The sequence below is a fragment of the Triturus cristatus genome, chromosome 7 (genome assembly GCF_964204655.1).
Source record: "Triturus cristatus chromosome 7, aTriCri1.1, whole genome shotgun sequence".
NCBI lineage: Eukaryota > Metazoa > Chordata > Amphibia > Caudata > Salamandridae > Triturus > Triturus cristatus.
Genome location: NC_140590.1, coordinates 1,115,797,772 through 1,115,817,833, shown reverse-complemented (window position 1 = coordinate 1,115,817,833; position 20,062 = coordinate 1,115,797,772).

Here is a 20,062-nt window from a genome sequence, read left to right as displayed (position 1 = left end):
TCAACATTACAAACTTCTTCCAAAAATAGGGAAATTACTCCACTCCACCCAAATGTAATTGAGGCCAAAAATAGGGGTATGAGAACAGAGAGGGCTTGTTCACAATGAAAGTCACCCAACATCTAGAGAAACTGCTAAATTATTTATTTAATATGTTCATGTAATGGAGAATTTGCTTGGGCAATTACCTATCTGTTCTTAACTCTAAGGTGGGGGCAATTCAGCTAGCAGTTTCAACACTTTCAGGGCCATTTCTAGTATATTTATCACACCAATTACAAATCGAATGATTTTCCGTTGTCACACCCCTGCAAATCAGGGCCTACTGTTGCTTGGATGGACACTGACACACAGTAAAGGTACTGGCATACAATAAAGTGATTTAACACAGTAATGAAACTGGAAGACAGTAAGGGCTCTAACACACAGTTGGTTCTGGCACAGAATTGGTTTCCCTCAGCAACTACGTTTATACACACTGAAGGGACTGTTGCACAGTAAAAGTGATGGAGGTACTGAGTCATGAAAGTAGGGACACAAAAGGATAATGCACACGCTTAATGCAATGGCATGCAATAAGGTTGTTAGCACACAACAAGGGCACCCACTAAGGGTGGGAATAGACTACACAGGGGTATTTAGAGAAGTGTGGTATTGGGACTTTTGCCAATAAATTGAGGAAGACTCATGCACCTTACTGTTCATTCCTCCAATTTTTAATAGTCGAAGAAGGCAGCCATGTAAACCGTAAATCAGCCATGTAATTAGCCGAATATAACAATACGTAAAATGGGCGCAAGCCATTTGCAAAATTTGTGTTGGCCAGTTGATTGCCTTTGGTATACGCCACTTTGGAGGAAAAATGGCAATAGCCGTGATGCCAAATTCTAAATACGGCAGGCGTGGTTACGGTAAGACCACCCCAGCTAAGTTACTAGAATAGCAAGATGTCAAAATCATAACGAGGCCTGATATTGTCTGGCACGCAGTAGGGCAGACAGTAAAGCCACAGACATAATGTAAGGGTGCTAATGCTTCGTGAGGGTGTTAACATACATTAATGTGCCCAGGGAGACTGCAATGCTTGGAAACGCTGTCAGGGTGCTGGCGCATAGACTTTTTCGGGTACGCATTAATGGGCACAGCCATAATGGAATGAGGAACATTTTATGTTGCATTAGTAGTTTGGAAAACAATGAGTTATTCTAATGGATATAGCACAAGAGCTATTTAGTTTACCAAAGCAAACCAGCATGTTGCCCTAGTGTAGTGCTTGTTCTTGTTATATTTGAAGGAAAGCAAACTCTAAAGAAGTGAAACAGTAGTCCATATTTTGAATGGCCCCTACTTTCTGGTGGCGCTACCAGACTTGGGGCCTGTTTATTAGTGGGTCGGTTAATTGCAACCAATGAGTAAACCCTGTTTACTTATAGGCCGGAATTACGAGTTTGAAGGTATTTAGCGCATCAGATAATTATCAGATGTGTTTAATAACTCAAACTTCATTAAATGTTAGCGGGTCAAACCTGCTGGAAGTTATCAGGGAAAAGCATGCAATATTTACTATATCATGTGGATTTTGCTGTGTTAAACCCTAAAATTCATACGTTATTCCCAGCTGCGGTCTGTAGTGGGAGTAGCTGCCGGACGGTGACGTGGGGAGGGGGAGGGGCAGGGTGGGGGGTAGTAAACTATGGATTACGGAGGTTTACAGGTAAGTAAACATATAAATGATAGTTTTTTTCCTACACATTTTGCAAGGTTTACCTGGACATTGATGTGTGTGGCAATTTGACATTCCTGATCTGGTCACAAACCTCTATTTGCCCCCAATGAGAATCTGGTCTGTTTGAAATGAGGGACATTTTGTTGCAGAAGAGATGCATGGGTATGCGAGTTGCCAGAAACTTGTCAGATTCATGTATATGGACATACATGTGTTTAAACACTATTAACTGATAACATGTTGGAATCATAAGCAAACCTGAACAATATTGAATAAAAAAAGTGTTCTTACCAGCAATTGGTGCTGTGTTATTTAACCTAAGAGGCTTTTTTTTAGAGAGTCCATTCTTGTAAGCTTTTTGTTTACCACCAGTACGGCCTTTTGCTCCAAGCCCCAAATTGCCAAATCCACTGCTCTTTCCAGTTAATCCACCGCCACTAAGGAGTCCTCCAACAGATGGAACAAGGCCTCCTGGTGATATATTTGCTGCAGATAATACATTTGTAATTCCTCCTACTTCGGTAGCTGGCAACAATCCACCTACTCCAGCTAGACTATTCGCACTTTCAAAAGGCACAGCAAGAGCTTCTCCAACAATAGGTAAGCCTCCCAGTGCGCCCCTCACCAAAATGGAAGCTCTTCATTTAGTGTGATTTCAGTATTTACAGTGGTATTCATTTACTATTAAAATGTAGAATTCTTTTAGTATGCATGAAGACTAAGTAGTATGCCCACAAGCCGAAATATGCAAATGAGGGAATACTAGTTCTACTCAACTACCCTTCAAATACATGATGAACACTTCAATTGATTGCTAAAAGAAGACTAGTAGTATTCTAGAAGAATAGTATTTGAAGCTTAGTAGTATTCCGTTAGGGTTTATTTGCAGCTCTTCTGCTATTCCAAGAGCAAAATGAAGACTAGTCGCATTGATAGTGACCACTGTTTGAAGACTAGTGGTATTCTTTGTGAGCAATATCTGAAGACTAATGGTATTCTTTGTGAGCAGTATCTGAATACTAACGGCAATGATTGTGAAGACTCAAGTAAGACTAGCAGAATTTAAAGTGAATGTTAATTGAAGACTAGTTACATTCACTCCGATTAATTTATAGTAATGTGATTGATTTGATAGCTTGCACAGGGCTCTTAACGATGCCTTATGGGCCTTTCAAACTAAATTTTATTTGTTACATGTTTTGAGTCAATGATTATAAGCGGACTACAAACTCATCAGTTATACAATCAGCAAACATTTTATGATGTGTATGGAACATTTGTTTGTTTTCATATTATCCAAAAGAACAATTGTACACAATTGAATTAGTCGCCAGATAAAAGCTTAACTGTTCTAACGCCTGTGTTTATTTTCCCCCATACTCTATTAATGGTATAATTTAGAAAAACAATTTGCTAAACACATTGTACAAGGCTTTTATGCCATTAACTTATGCTCTGAAGGAGATGCAGGTGACCTGTGAGATGACTTTTTATTGACAGAAGAAACTTGCAGATTGGTTGAACTTACAATTTAACAATTGTAAACCACATTATTAGTAAAAATGTCTACATCAGATGTTTGAATGGAGTTATAGTCTACCAAATTATCAGAACAGATTTTTAAAAAGTGACAAATATAACCGGTCCGTCTCTTGGCATTTTCACTTTTAGATATATTGCTATATGAATTAAAGTTTATAAGCACATCAGTGGTAAAAGTGTCTCCATCACATTTGAATAAAGTTATTGTCTATCAAATTATCAGTCTAGATTTAGAGAAACGTGACAAATATTACCAAAGCTTATAAAGTTTGATGTGGTGAAAATTTCCGTCTTGCATTAGTGCACTTGTTGTTAAAGATACGCTGGTCACTATTTGGGACTTTCCAGTGGTGCTCCTTGCAAAGCGCCCAAACAAATTCTGTAGAATAAATATAAAAGTGGATACATTAAAAATATACATTAGTAGGTGGGAACAGTCAGGTCAATTGATTTCTGTCATGAGCATATCCTTCAGTCAGTGTCCTCACAGTTCCATTTACCACCTGCAACCCACTGACTCAAAATACTACCTTTGATTTCCCCTCAATCCCCCTCAGTGGTGGTGGTTCTTGTAGAGTACACACAGGACTTTGCTATTGGCAAGTATCCTTTAAACATTTTCAATGGATAAAAAAGAAGGAATACACTAAGGTTAACTAGTTCAATATATATATACACAATACATCCAAACATACCTCTGCAAGCAGAAACTTTCTCTTCATTCAAGCCTCTATCCTTCAAATGCTTTCTTTGACCAGTTCCTTTGCTGTTTGCCAATTCCTGATCGTTGAATACCATAGATATGACGCGATTTAGCACAAATGCTCCAGGATCACTTGAAGTTGGTGCTCTTGCAATTAAACTATAAAGTTGGCCAGCATCTACCAAGATATCGTTGTATCGAAGAGGATTTTTGGGGTCCTTAATGAGTTGTATAAGTCGCCCTTGCCTGTATTCTAAAAATGCACTCCCCATCTCTGAAGCGGAGGTCGTTTCTTCCTGCATTGAAAGAATGGAGATGGATATTAGAGATACAAACACATGAAATTAGCCTTCATATGAAATTAGCCTTCATATGAAATTAACATTAACATGAGTCTTCTCAGTAGAGTGCAACAACTCTTGTTTAATGCCCCAAGTAACATTTCAAAAAACTCTCGTAAGAGCGAAAGAGAGAGCGCGCGAAAGAGAGAGAGAGAACGCGAGAGAGAGAGAGCGCAAAAGAGAGTGAGCGCGAAAGAGAGTGAGCGCGAAAGAGAGAGAGAGAGCGAAAGAGAGAGAGAGAGCGAAAGAGAGAGAGAGCGCGAGAGAGAGAGAGAGAGAGAGAGCACGAAAGAGAGAGAGCGCGAAAGAGAGAGAGCGCGAAAGAGAGCGCGCGAAAGAGAGCGAGCGCGAAAGAGAGCGAGCGCGAAAGAGGGCCAGATGTACGACCCTATTTTGCATGCGCAAACTGGTTTGTGACCCGTTTGCACATGCAAAATGTAATAGGACAGTGTAACAATCCCGATTTAGCGAGTCGCATTTGTTTTGTGACTCGCTAAATAGGAATTGCGAGTTGCTATTAGAAAGAGACGTTCCAAGGACGTCCCTTCCTAATAGCGAGTCAAAGGCCTATGTAAGAATGTTTTGCAACCACAATATGCGTTGATAACAGTTTGAGCATCATCCGAGCGCTGGTGCCACACCCATAGGAATCTCAACACTACCTCCCATTAAAAAAAAAATGTTACAAAAAAGTTTCATTTTTTTGTAATGCATCCCGGGCTGCATTTTTTTTTTTTTTTTTTAAACTACTTCATTTAAAAGCAGTCTCAGAAATGGAGGTTTGCGGAGCCCAGCAGGCCACCATAGCTGGGAGATCCAGCCATTCCCAATGGTGTCGCAAATTGCGAGTGCCTCTTGAATATTGATGAGGCATGCAATTTGCAAACCCATTGGGAATCACAAACAGTGTCTCCGACACTGTTATATATAGTATTTAGTGACTCGCAAAGTGCGACTCGCAATTGCGCGCAACTTGTGAGTCGCTAAATGCTATGGTCGTACATCTGTCCCTTAGAGAGGTAAAGATAGAGAGATATGCAACACCACAATGTACATATTAATGTTATGAAACTGATATCAAGTTTTTTGTATGGGTGAATATGAACTTATACATATATCAGGGGTGATAGAATGGCAATATAGGAACAATTTACACTGAGTTTCAGGTGACATCATACACCATGGGCTGAGTGGTTTAAAAATAGCTATAGTGTTTTTAGTCTGTTGCTGCTCCATGGTATTCTGATCTTCAATGGAGTGAACATGCCAATATAAAATAAAAATACTACACAGTTTGCTTCTGCATATAAATCTGCATAAGCTATCCAGGAGGATAAAAAATGTGGTAATGGGTGGTGGAATGAAATGGGGGTAAAATGTTATAAGTGCGCAGGGACAACAAAGTGGAGAATTCACTGCACGTGACTTTAAAAATTTGGCGTATATAATTTTAAATTCACAACAGCAACTGGAAGCATACAATACAAATAACTGAACAATTATCAAAGAACAAACTTACATTAGTTTCTGAAAGGATATTCAGGAGACCTCTAATAGCCTTTGTCACCACTGGGAGATCTTTTAGGTCAATCCCAAGTGCTGCAAAAAAGCAAATATATGTACATTTAAATGTATATTGGTTTTATTTCATGAATCATTTGATAGTTTAAGTTGGCATATACAAAAGAAGACTTTAAACTTACCAGCTATCACATTAGCACGATTTATATGTGTTTGCACATTTGTTCTATTGGTTTCTCTGTGATCTTTTTTATTGTACACGTTAGGTCTTGCCTCACTGTGGTCAGACAGTTCATTATCGTTGTCAAAATCATCTTCATTAGATTGACAATTGCCGAGATTCTCCCATATCTGATCTTCTTCACCATTGGCTATGTTAATGGATTTATTGATGGTTGCAATTAGCGATTCTTGCATTTGCTGTGGCCTGTATTCAGAATGTATTTGTTGTGCCAGCACAGAGGATTGAAGTTGGTTCTCTGGATGCACAGATGATTGATAGGATGTATTACTTTGTGATGGTTGGAGTGGATGTGAATTAACTTGGGGCCAATCTTTTTGGCTATGAATCGTGGGTTCTGATCCACTATATTGTGTTGTTTCGTCATGGACTCTTGGCACATATCTTGAAGGGGAGACAGATGTCATAGCTTCCGAGGCATTCAATAAATAATTGTTGTGCGACGGTATTGTAGGCGACGACATGGTGCAATGTAATTCTGTCTGATTTAATTCTGCACATTGATTATCAATATTGAGTGAGTCCCTCGCAGAACCATGTATACTTCCTGACTGATGGACGGTTTGTTGAATGAAAGAAAGACTGTTAGACGCTAGAGCAGAAGTAGTTGTATCTTTGTGTTTCCCAACTCCCTGTCTACTGTAATCCGGTCTTTCTATAGTTGACTTTTGTAGGCCTGGGTTGCTCAAAACTTGATGTTGTTTGGGTTTTCCATTAGCGGTCAAATGGTTGAATGAAAGCGTATGGCCTGCTCGTGGAACAGAAGTAAAGCTATTGCACTCTGCTAGTTGCCTATGATTCAGATTTGTTGTTACAGGGCTACAGTGTAGTGTTCCTGAAGGTGCAGTGCTGGTTGATGGGGCAATAGTTTGCCCAGTGTTAATGCTTTCTGAGATAGAATTTCTAGTCTGGTTTGGAGTTTTTGGTGGCGGATCAGTGTAGTTCGTTGTCACAGAAGTATGTAAAACATCACTCTGTTGTAATTGAAAGTTATATCCAGAAAATTGCTCACACATTCTTTGCATTGTTGGATCTACACATTTTGAATTCGTTTTTTTGGTTGTATTTTTCTTTAATAATGTCACAACAACATTTTTCTTTTTAATGCCATCCTTCTGTTGCTGCTTAATGCTTCTGGCGAATTGCTGCTTTTTCATTTTGGTTGCAGGTTTTGAATTTTCGATTTCGCATTTATCCATCTTTGATTTATTCATTTGTAAAGCATTGAAATCATTTTTGCGTTTCTGACTTCCTACAACTGGCATATTTTCTTTAAGCTCTTTTAATGGACTGGCAGCTCGATCTTTTTTCTTAGAAGACAGTTTTTTTGTCTCAATGTTACCCATCTCTTTTAATGGACTGGCAGCTCGATCTTTTTTCTTTGAAGACAGTTTTTTTGTCTCAATGTTACCCATCTCTTTTAATGGACTAGCAGCTCGATCTTTTTTCTTTGAAGACAGTTTTTTTGTCTCAATGTTACCCATATGTACCAATTCCTTGTCCAAATCCTGTGCTAAAGTCATACTGTTTTTTTTAATAAACACATCCATAGTCTTTTTTACAGCTGCACATTGTTTTTTGACTGTAACATAAAAAAAAAGAATTCATTTTCAAAATGTTCCTATTTGCAAACGACTTGCGATACAGTACTTATTTGTATGACCTATTGTGTAAATTTACTTGTCACTGAAACTGGTGAGATTAGAGTACCCAGTGTAAAATGAACAATTACTATGGACCCTCAATTAGTCTGTTGCTGCTCCATGGTATTCTGATCTTCAATGGAGTGAACATGCCAATGTACATGACAGATCCTCTCTACCTTATTGCAAGTGCATCACATTCCAATGCATTTGTAATAAGGTGGATGGGTAATTCATAATGTTTGGGATGGAGTACTCATCCACCAATGTGTAAATCAGGTCACATATTTGTAAGGTATTGCATTACATTATGTATTTAATTTGTAGTCATTTTCTATGGAGCTGTGGGCAGGCATGTAACACCTCAGAAAGAGGTTTTTGGACATAGGTGTAGGGTTGTGAGAACTGGCTACAGTAGTAGCCGCCAATGGGCTTACGAGAGATTGTGATCAGAGTAGAATATATGCCACTAGTATTTTGGGAGTCTGTGGAATAAGCCAAGGGAATAGAAATATAGAGATCGAAAGTGCAGCATGGAGGCCTGCATGATGGGACATGAGGAGAAAAGACTTCATTTGATGTACCTTTAATAGCAGATCTTCAATGCCAAGGAAAAGGTGATTTACCATAAGATGAGATGACTGTTTTAAACAACGTAGAGCCAAAGTGGAAAAGGGAGCATTGCATATGTGAAATTTATTCTCACTTGATACCGAAAAGAAAGGTACTGGATATCATCAGGGGCAGACTGGTGTTTCAATGTACAGATTGTGTAAAGGCCGAACCAGATAGCATTCTATGGCCATAACTGGTTCAGCAGTAACTGAGCCTAGGTATTAGTATTGATATGCATTTCAGCAATATTCAAAAGCAAACTTAACTGACAGGGGGACCGTGAAACATACATATTGAAGACACTTACATTCACTGTAGAAGACTAGGATCCCTTTATAAATCATTTTCTTATTGGTAGGTGTTCCTTCATCATCTAGGTCAAATGTTTTAAAGGCACTGTGACAGCGGGCTCCTAATAAAAGTTCTGAAGTCTTCTCCGTTGCATTAAATGTGACTTCCGCATGACTTTGCAGCACAACTGATCGGTCTACATAGTAAAATATACAGCAATAGCAGTCCTTACTCGATTTCCTCGTCATGTGCGCCATGGCTTCCAAATGTTCTGAATTAAAATAAAAAAATCTAAGCTGCCTTATTCTTTTTAATCCCTGTAAATGAAAGAGTAAATATTTAACTGTGATGTAATCTGCAGTGAATGGGACAGTTTGTGCATGGTGCTTTCAACTCACTGTACCATCAAAATAATCCTCAGCTACTGACAAATGGAACCGGACACTTAAGCAGAATGGAACTTCAGTGTACACCATGAAATTCTTGCACACATGGACAAGCCCATTCCACACTCAACAATGTAGTCCCCATTGCACAACAGACACCCACACTGACAGACACTCAAGCATATCACCAGACATACATAATCATACATCCACAAACACTATGATACTCCCAAATGCCATCACACACCTAAAACACCCAAACACATGCCATCAGGCATCAAATCACATTCACATACTCTAAACTATCTAGCCCCTTATCAAAACAGCTTCTCTTGCCTTCAGAAAGATATGATATCTCACCCAGTTTGATACTCCTATGTCATCTCAGAAACTCATGCTCCATATTAGACAGCAATATACACACCCTCACGCTGAAAATCTAAAAACATGCAGCAACTTATCAGGAATTCATCTACCCTGTTATTAACCCTCGAAAATTATCCATGCAGACATTGCTCAAACACCACACTCACAAAGCGGACACTGATAGACTAGGGTGGCGAAGTGAGCTAAAGAATGATGACGGATTCAACACAGATCTGTGACTGGCGGTGAGTGTCTGAAAAGTTGCAGCACTCAGTCCATCATCTCCTCGTGGTTGCTTTGTTCACCCTAAGTTGGCAGGGTATGCCCAGACAAGGTCCCTTGCCACTGGATTCGAGCTAGCCTGGTTGATGAGGGGTGTTACCCCCAAAACCAGAGGGTGGGAATAACCCAAGGATTGGATCAGTGGGCAGAGCCAGAGGTGTGGGCAGAATGTGCAAACATCCAAATTTTTAGTATTAGTTTGGCATTTCACTGCCCAGTTTCATCAAACAATGGATACACATGATTATTTAAGGTTATAATGAGTTATTGACATTAAAACACATTCACAAAGTGGGATATGCTTCTAATCACAGAATGTCCTAAATACGATCAAATGTGGAAGCACAAGCCATTTGTCACCGAGCCATGGAGTTTGTCATCAGCAGTTCTCCCGTTTTCCACAACGGCAGTTCAAACATGAATGGCAAAATATCCTAGTTTGCAAAATGTTTTCTATATAATTATGCCTCTGCCATATTTGCCTCCTAATGGAAGATCTGCTGCATGATCTGACCATTTCAACTACTAAATGGTTTATAGCTCAAACGCATCAAAAGTTAAATAAAAATGTGACTTGTTTTGCTGCGGAGTGGATGGCTTAGTGCAAAGGTTGACTGATCACCTTTCTCACTGTTGCATTTGTATGTTACACTGATACTAATGAGGCAAAATCTTTCCAAAGACTGTTAGCATGTGTACACATGTCAAAATAATAAAATATCAGAAAACATACAGCATTACGCTGCAGCCTTTTTTTTAATGCATAATTTAGTCAACACAGCGGCATAATTTTGTCCTCCTTTGCTGCATATATAATTTCAGTGGCCCCACAGCAAGCAGCACATGTTAAAGGTGCTTGTGAATGAAGCAGACAGATTGTGAAGTTTGCGAACTTAGTTTGGTGTGCGTGCAAATTCTGCATTGCCAATCCCTGGTGAGTTGCAGCTACTACTTCTGAAACAAGGCCAATGGAGGTACCTATGGGTGAGGCAGACTGGCCTCAAGGGCAGGGCCAGCCTTAGCACTGGCGGTACCCTGTGCATTAATGTTTGTTATTGCCCCCCAATGACCACCTCTGCTATGGATTCCCTCACTACCACCGTTTAACAGTGCCCCTCAAGTCTGCATAACCACACTCTCTCAGACGCATTTAATTTGATTTACAGCGCCACTCATACCAGTGTAGGGTGTCAGAGCACTTAACATCACACACATTACTAAGAGACAATCAATATGTGTGTAAATCACCGTATAGAAAATGTTACATAAGACTAAGGACTACAAGGTGTAGGAGTCACATGACAACCATACTAGTAGGCCGTATAGTTTAATAGTGATTGGTCTGGAGAAACATAAAAACAGATTTTAAAACGTAATACCAAGGTTTAGGGTTCTCTTTAATAATCAGAATTGATTTCTGACCAAAAGAACACTTTTTGCAACATTAGGATAATCAAAGACTGGAGGAAAAACATAACGCTCTAATTTATACCTTGCTGTTTGTATGCAGCTCGTAGATGAGAGTTAATAGCGCACTGTTCTATGTTAGGATTTTATCTTATAAACTGCAAGCAACAAAAGGATCTCTCTGACAAAAGCATTAGCCCACTGACCTATTTACATTATGTGCACTTTGTGATCTGCATTGTACATGTTCTTTGCAGTAGGGTCATTAACCCTTTGAGCTACCTTTCCATGAATCAAAACTCACACTGCCTTCAACTACAACCCAATTGCTGCCGGCTATAGGATGAGGCTCAATGTAAATGACGCAATAGCCTAGAGCAATATGCAGCCTACCAAAAAAAAGTAACATCATCATGGAAAAAGCAAACGCTCATAGGGAATGCAAAATTTAGCAAACCATGTGAAATGTAAGCAGGAACAACATGGTTACCTTAACGCTTCACACTCACCATTCAGAAATCAGTGAGTGCTGTCACCTGCAATCCGATCAGTGATCTCCATTCCCACCAGTGAGCCCTGCTTGGGCGTGCAGCCTGAACGCACGTGCACTGCCTTTAGTGACCATTAAGACCACGGTTAGCGTGAGTCGTAGCAGGAATACTAATGAGACTTTTACTCCTGGTAGTACCTAAATGACCACCATGAAGGTAGGGGTTTTACAGCAGTTTGTGACTCAAGAAAACAAGACGTGCAGAGCAGAACACTCCATTGTGTTGGATGGAATATACAAGCTCTTTCTCTGGGTTTCTCTTCTCATTTTGTTGACACAGCCTTGCACCTGTGACTCTGCTTCTGTTGATTTAGAGCACCCGACTCTCGAAATGTGTGGGAATGATCTAATTTACATGCCTTGAGATGAGATTTCTTGAAATTGTTTAGTATAATATTTTTTGTTCAGCTACATATGCCTATTTCTTTCAGTGGTCGTTATGGTGTTCCGCTGCTACTTGATTGGCCTCGATTGCAATCGATAACAATTTTAATTAGTTACGCAATACATTCAAGAAGGACACAGTGACTTTTGCCTTTTAACGCTACCACGTCTGTCCAGTTCATGTTTGTTTAAATTGGCGCAGGAATAATTTGCCGATCACATTATAAAATCGTTAGAAAGCGATACACCTCTCCAGTTGCGTAGCTGATTGTAAGTCAGTCTGAGAGACACTGGGGGAAGCTCTGCTTGCCTTGGACGTAAGGCATAAATAATACATCCTTGCAGATATTTAAATGAAAATACTCTGTGTGTTGGGAAATCATTGGTGCATCTTAACGCTGATCCTAAAATCTGCTGTGCAAATGTGTATCAACTTCAAGCATTTTGCTTTAGCTCTTGAGGGAGAGATACTGGGGCATATTAACAAGCCAGGCAATAAAATTATCGCCGCTTTAGCGGCAGAAAACTGCCGCTAAAACGGCGATAATGGACTTGATAATATGCTCTATGGACTTCCAATTGAAACCCATGTTAGATGTGAAGGACGACTAACATGGGTTTCAATTGGAATTCCATAGAGCATATTATCAAGCCCATTATTGCCGTTTTAGCGGCAGTTTTCTGCCGCTAAAGCGGCGATAATTTTATCGCCTGGCTTGTTAATATGCCCCACTGTTTACTAGCATGATGTTTTCGAGGATATAGTACAGTGAGCCTATGTGTTGTTAACCCACAACTGTGTGTTAATAAAGTGCTCCATTACGCCTCAGCGGAGATTTCTCACAGATCACAGCCCCCTGCTCAATCTACTCAAAAATGTGACCTAGGCTGCTTCTTCTCGTAATCTGATGACAGCTGTGATCAGAAACCAAAGAAAATGAGGTTTAAAGTGGGAGTGGGGCGCGTGCAACAGCTGAGTAATGGGAGAAGGGAGGCCCACATATTAAAGCCATAGCGCCCAATCAGAACACGCGCGTGCGCGATGCAGCCTTTTTCGCCTGCCCTGCTGCTCTTAGCCCGGAGTGGAAGGCCCAGCTGAGGGGGCTGCTCCTGCTCTGGCCTCGTAAGTGGCTTCTGGCAGATGTTTTAATCTGCCTTTTGAAGAACGACTTCTGGGCAGCTGTGCTGCTGCATACATCTGTTTCTGTTTGGACAGATGGAGGCATGCACTTCCAACTGCAGGACTCTGCCTCACACTGGGGATTGTTTAACCAGCAGCTCAAGTGCTTACATTAGTGTACCGCAGCAGAAAGAGGTGGCAGAGCACATGGTAGGTTTTAAGCTCGATATAACCGGACGGATAATTCACAACGTGATTTGCTGAACTTTTTTTTGCAGTTTTATGTAGCGCGGATTCGACCCGAAGATATTGGAGCGCTAAACATGGACACCAGTTACATTACACAAGGTCATAACTCCTTTGTTTTTTAGGCATGGAAGAATAAATAATTTTCCTAGAAGCGAAGGATATGCCTGAAAAGTTAAGGACATGAGGGCCCTGACCCATTTCAATATCCATTGCTTATATCCTTACAAAACGTAAGCAGCAGGTAAAAAGACCACATCCCTGCACACAGAGCGCAGTACACATTTTGTTCAATCCACACTTTGCAGTACCTCCAGGATTGATGCACTATTGTTGCAAGCCCAGGGAAAACAAAGCAAACAAAAAAAGCGCTTCTCTGGCAAACTCTGAAAAAGTGGTGCTATTGGGTTTGTGTGTGAATAAAATAAATCTGGCCAGTTTGCTGCCACCCAGTTACTTTATTTAGTTATTTGGCATATTTTTAACCTTTTAATCCAGATGCTGCACTTTGGAATTTAAATACGACATTTCCAGCAAAAGTGTTTTTCTTTTTTGGATCCATTTCACAGGGGAGCAAATAATCTCGAAGTCAGGGTTTTCATTAAAGAATTCTGCCCACTTCGACCACTTTACAGCCTCGGCTTTCTGCCACCACCCTTATCAGCTGGGCCCAATATGCGCGTGTGGCAGGGGATGTCAGAAAGCCGAGGTTGTAACCAAAACCAGGCCAATTCTCAATTTGGTCATTTTAGATATGTTTGCGCTGGGAGAAGAAACGTGACGGAAAACTACTTAAAACCAGAACATCGCACGGGCCCGATTGAGGCTTACCTTTCCGGTGTACACACATTTTTAAAACGAGCCAACACAATGGGCCGCGCGCCATATTAACTACTGTGGAAGTTGAATACCCAGCAACTCGAAATCGGGGGTTTCAAAAATGTATGTAATAAATAACCCAAACGCGCCACCCGCTTTAAGCCCCACCGTGACTGCGACAACTTACTTGCACAAGCTACGATGCAGTCACGACGAAGAGATCGCCCCCGCAGCTTTTGAAGATAGCGCCGCAGGGGCTGGCCAATTTAATTGCCAGCGGCTGTCATTGGTAGCGCGATTCGCCCGCTACTTGATTGAAGGCCCGGGGACCCAGTGCACTGCAGCTACGTGCGCAGCAGGTGTGCTTGCAGTGCACACACATGCTGCAAGTCCATATACCCAATCATGCGCAGCCATTCTCCGCGCGCTCAACAGGATTGGAGGATACTGCCAGAGCCTGCTTATATCCACCGTGTGAGCTGATCTGGTGAGTACGTGAATTAACTTTGGGAGATCTATATTCTATTCGGAAAGTGTATGAAAACTTAAGACTGTGTTAATGGTGTCGTAGCAGGAATACTAATGAGACTTTTACTCCTGGTAGTACCTAAATGACCACCATGAAGGTAGGGGTTTTACAGCAGTTTGTGACTCAAGAAAACAAGACGTGCAGAGCAGAACACTCCATTGTGTTGGATGGAATATACAAGCTCTTTCTCTGGGTTTCTCTTCTCATTTTGTTGACACAGCCTTGCACCTGTGACTCTGCTTCTGTTGATTTAGAGCACCCGACTCTCGAAATGTGTGGGAATGATCTAATTTACATGCCTTGAGATGAGATTTCTTGAAATTGTTTAGTATATTATTTTTTGTTCAGCTACATATGCCTATTTCTTTCAGTGGTCGTTATGGTGTTCCGCTGCTACTTGATTGGCCTCGATTGCAATCGATAACAATTTTAATTAGTTACGCAATACATTCAAGAAGGATACAGTGACTTTTGCCTTTTAACGCTACCACGTCTGTCCAGTTCATGTTTGTTTAAATTGGCGCAGGAATAATTTGCCGATCACATTATAAAATCGTTAGAAAGCGATACACCTCTCCAGTTGCGTAGCTGATTGTAAGTCAGTCTGAGAGACACTGGGGGAAGCTCTGCTTGCCTTGGACGTAAGGCATAAATAATACATCCTTGCAGATATTTAAATGAAAATACTCTGTGTGTTGGGAAATCATTGGTGCATCTTAACGCTGATCCGAAAATCTGCTGTGCAAATGTGTATCAACTTCAAGCATTTTGCTTTAGCTCTTGAGGGAGAGATACTGTTTACTAGCATGATGTTTTCGAGGATATAGTACAGTGAGCCTATGTGTGTTGTTAACCCACAACTGTGTGTTAATAAAGTGCTCCATTACGCCTCAGCGGAGATTTCTCACAGATCACATCCCCCTGCTCAATCTACTCAAAAATGTGACCTAGGCTGCTTCTTCTCGTAATCTGATGACAGCTGTGAGCAGAAACCAAAGAAAATGAGGTTTAAAGTGGGAGTGGGGCGCGTGCAACAGCTGAGTAATGGGAGAAGGGAGGCCCAAATATTAAAGTCATAGCGCCCAATCAGAACACGCGCGTGCGCGATGCAGCCTTTTTCGCCCGCCCTGCTGCTCTTAGCCCGGAGTGACAGGCCCAGCTGAGGGGGCTGCTCCTGCTCTGGCCTCGTAAGTGGCTTCTGGCAGATGTTTTAATCTGCCTTTTGAACAAGCATTTGCAATGCAATAGGTCTCGCATTTATAGGAGTTTGAGCTATTGGCATTGTAAATGACAATGCTTTTTATTTAAGTTTGGGTTTTTTAAAACATAAATAAAAGGCACTGTCATTTATAATGCCAATAGCTCAAACTCGTATAACTGCGAGACCTATTGTATTGCAAATGCTTGTTTAACTAGGTTATTGTAACACCCGCTTTTTACAGGGCCAAAAAGCCGCGGAACCGTATAACATGGCTGTGTTATCACTCTATTGTTATATATGTCTAATTTAAGGCGATAGATGCTTTATTTAGGTAAATGTTAGTATAATCTAAACATTGCATGTATCCACTTATGAAAGCTAATCACGTGTAGTAAAGACCATGTGTCACTGTGCAGCACTTTACAAAAATAAAAAATACAATATTCCATCTGCAAGTGAAAAGCCGACACATTTTCCTTTAGATGTACTTTTCGATAGCAGGCAAACGGTGTTTTCTTTTTGAAGTCTTTTACCACAGACTAAGAAAAGCATCTTACGTTCCCTAATATAAATAGTGTCTGGTAATTCCCTCATAAACAGGGCTGTAAAATATTTCAGAAAGGAAAGAATAAAAACATGTATTGTTTGTTCTTCGAGAACTCAAACCAGAGACCTGCCTTATCAGAGCGGAGAGAGTTATATGGTACTAGCCCTAAGCCAGAGATAACAGACAAGTGGGGGAGGGTGGGGGGGGGAGCGGGGCTTCGGTTTAAGCAAAGAGACACGGAGGTGCAGAGACGGCTGCACGGGAAGGCCTGCCCCTGGAGCGTGCTGGTGCCGGTGAGGCCTTCAAGCCTCAGTATGGGCCCCTGGGGCCCACACCTGAGCACACCATTCATGCCTTCTGCACAAGTTGGACCCCGAAGAAGGTTTGGTTGCGTTATAAGGGGCTTCTGCGGAAATATTGTACTGTAACTGGATTTATATAGCGCTTATTGCCTCTGACGAGGCGCTGAAGCGCTTTGAGGCGTGTAACTCCGATTACTACTGCAATATAGAATTTATAAAGCGCTTCGTGCCACTAATGCGACTACGAAGAGCGCCACTGGCCTGGTAGGCATGAAGAGCCACCCTCCCCCGTGTAATGCCAGCTGCTGCAACAGGGGGAGGGACGGACTCTGAGGAGAGAGAGCAGAGGAGGAAAGAGCAAGAGAGAACCAGTCTGCCAAGTAGGTGCGAACTTTAAAGTGAAAGTAATCATTTCGCGGGCGCTTTGATGTTCGCAGTCGCCGCGCGGCTCACTGAGAACATCAAAGCGCCCGCGAAATGTACACGCAGGCTGCCAACTGGTGCGCGCGCCCGGCGCACATGCACTGTACTTGGGTGCCTGAAAAGCACTCGTTTGCACTTCCAAATCCCCGTTTTCTATAGCTCTCGCCAGAGCAGCGCTAAAGCGCTGGCTCAGGCGAGACCTAAAAATGACTTCGGGGCAGCTGTGCTGCTGCATACATCTGTTTCTGTTTGGACAGATGGAGGCATGCACTTCCAACTGCAGGACTCTGCCTCACACTGGGGATTGTTTAACCAGCAGCTCAAGTGCTTACATTAGTGTACCGCAGCAGAAAGAGGTGGCAGAGCACATGGTAGGTTTTAAGCTCGATATAACCGGACGGATAATTCACAACGTGATTTGATGAACTTTTTTTTGCAGTTTTATGTAGCACGGATTCGACACGAAAATATTGGAGCGCTAAACATGGACACCAGTTACATTACACAAGGTCATAACTCCTTTGTTTTTTAGGCATGGAAGATTAAATAATTTTCCTAGAAGCGGAGGATATGCCTGAAAAGTTAAGGACATGAGGGCCCTGACCCATTTCAATATCCATTGCTTATATCCTTACAAAACGTAAGCAGCAGGTAAAAAGACCACATCCCTGCACACAGAGCGCAGTACACATTTTGTTCAATCCACACTTTGCAGTACCTCCAGGATTGATGCACTATTGTTGCAAGCCCAGGGAAAACAAAGAAAGCGCTTTTCTGGCAAACTCTGAAAAAGTGGTGCTATTGTGTTTGTGTGTGAATAAAATCAATCTGGCCAGTTTGCTGCCACCCTGTTACTTTATTTAGTTATTTGGCATATTTTTAACCTTTTAATCCAGATGCTGCACTTTGGAATTTAAATACGACATTTCCAGCAAAAATGTTTCTCTTATTTGGATCCATTTCACAGGGGATTAAATAATCTCGAAGTCAGGGTTTTCAGTATTGAGAAGAGAAAGGTTTCTATTCTCGTCTAGTGGCAGGATAGTAAATGGCCATAATTGTCTTTTTACCCCAAAGGGTGGTGTATATCGAGGGTCTGCATCCAGAGACCTATGTGATGGGAGATAGACACATCATTTTGTACTTTGGTAGACAGTACAAGCAAGGGTCAAGGGCTAAGCACTGTCTGTGCGCTTGCGCCATATCATGCAAACAGTCCTATCATAAATGGAACCACCGAGTCCTTCAATTGAAATGGCAGCATGCTGCTGTGTGTGGTTTTCTCCTGGGGGCAAAGAAGGAGATTCTTTCGTTGAGATGTTGGGGTCCGGTGTTGTGGAGGGCGCTTTGTAGGCGTGTGTGAGCAGCTTGAAGGTCACTCTCCTTTTGACGGGGAGCCAGTAGAGGTGCTGGGTAATGTGGTCTTGTTGTGGGATGCTGAGGACGAGTCTGGCTGCAGCGTTCTGGACAGTCTTGTGAAGTAGAGATTTGTTGATTCCGGCATAGAGAGCGTTCCTGTAGTCCAGCCTGTTGGTGATGAGTGCATGTGTGACGGTCTTCCTGGATTCAGGGTGGATCCATTTGTCTTGCAGAGTATGCAAAGGGTGTATGTAAATAAGTACACATATACATAGAGGTTTTTATTTTAGCACTCTAACGAATTTGAACACTACCTTTTTAACTGTGTATATTTTATGAAGTCATTGAATTTTATTGCTTGTTTTATTGATGTTTTTATGGCATTTGATTGCCGAAATAAAGTTTTTAGGAATGAATGAATAGTAAAACTCAGTCCAGCATTGGTGAAACATGCAGAGGACATAGAGTAATCCCACAGACAGATTTGTGTATTGTTGCATTCCTAGAAGCTGGGTGAGACGCAAACTGGAGAGGGAAGAGTTAGGCTTCACCTGTACACTTCCAAGGGTGCTCTTTGATTTAGTGCCAGGTCACCATAACGGGACCTGGGCACATCTTAGGAAGGAGATGAGACTGATAAGAGAATCATAAAAAACAGGGCTCTCTAGCCCAACCTTTTGAAGCACATATATCATAGTGCCTGACACCCAGTTATGAACGCTAGTCACTCCCTTTGGCCTGTGAGAGACTCATCGCCTGCTGAGTGTGGCTGCTTGGTGTGCACCAGATTCACTTGGACTTGGCTGCAGCAGTCAGGATCCCCTGCAGATGGGGCGCACTCAGGAACTTGAGATGCTTCACCCTTCACCCTACCTGGATGGGAGCTCTAAACATTCAATAAAAATTAGAACATTGGAATGTTGGGCGCTCCACAATAAATTCTCTGGTTCTATTTTTTTAAAATAAATCTTTTTATTGTAACAGCACAGAATTACGTCTTTACATCATCAATATTACAAACACGCTTAAGCAGTACCACCCCCCCCCCCCAGAGTGTTGCCAAAGGGCCTTGCAGGGCCGCTGTCCTCCTTATCTCCTGGTATGCTGTTCCCGTCAGATAATTTCTGCTTGATTCATGGCAAGGGTTGTGTCAACCACCGGAGGCAGGGACTCCCCGATATATATTCCATTTATCCCAAACATTTCCCCCACTGTTTTGGGCAATATGTTTTGGCCACTTCATATTTGTTCTCTAGCCGTTCAAATGACATCATCTCTCTACCCGTGTGGAGGTCTCACAACCTGGAAATCCCGATTAGGTCCCACTGAGTGAAGTCTTTTCTGATGCCTGAGGCCCCCAATTGCTTTGAACCCCAAAGTGGTTGTGTCTTTGGTGAGCTTGTTTTTCCACCCTAGTTTAGAGAGAGTCACATGCCGTTGCCGGACCATCACCTCTGTGGGACCCTCTAGTGTGAGTTTTCGTGGATCAGTGTAAAGTGCGGGGAGATACCCTCTCAG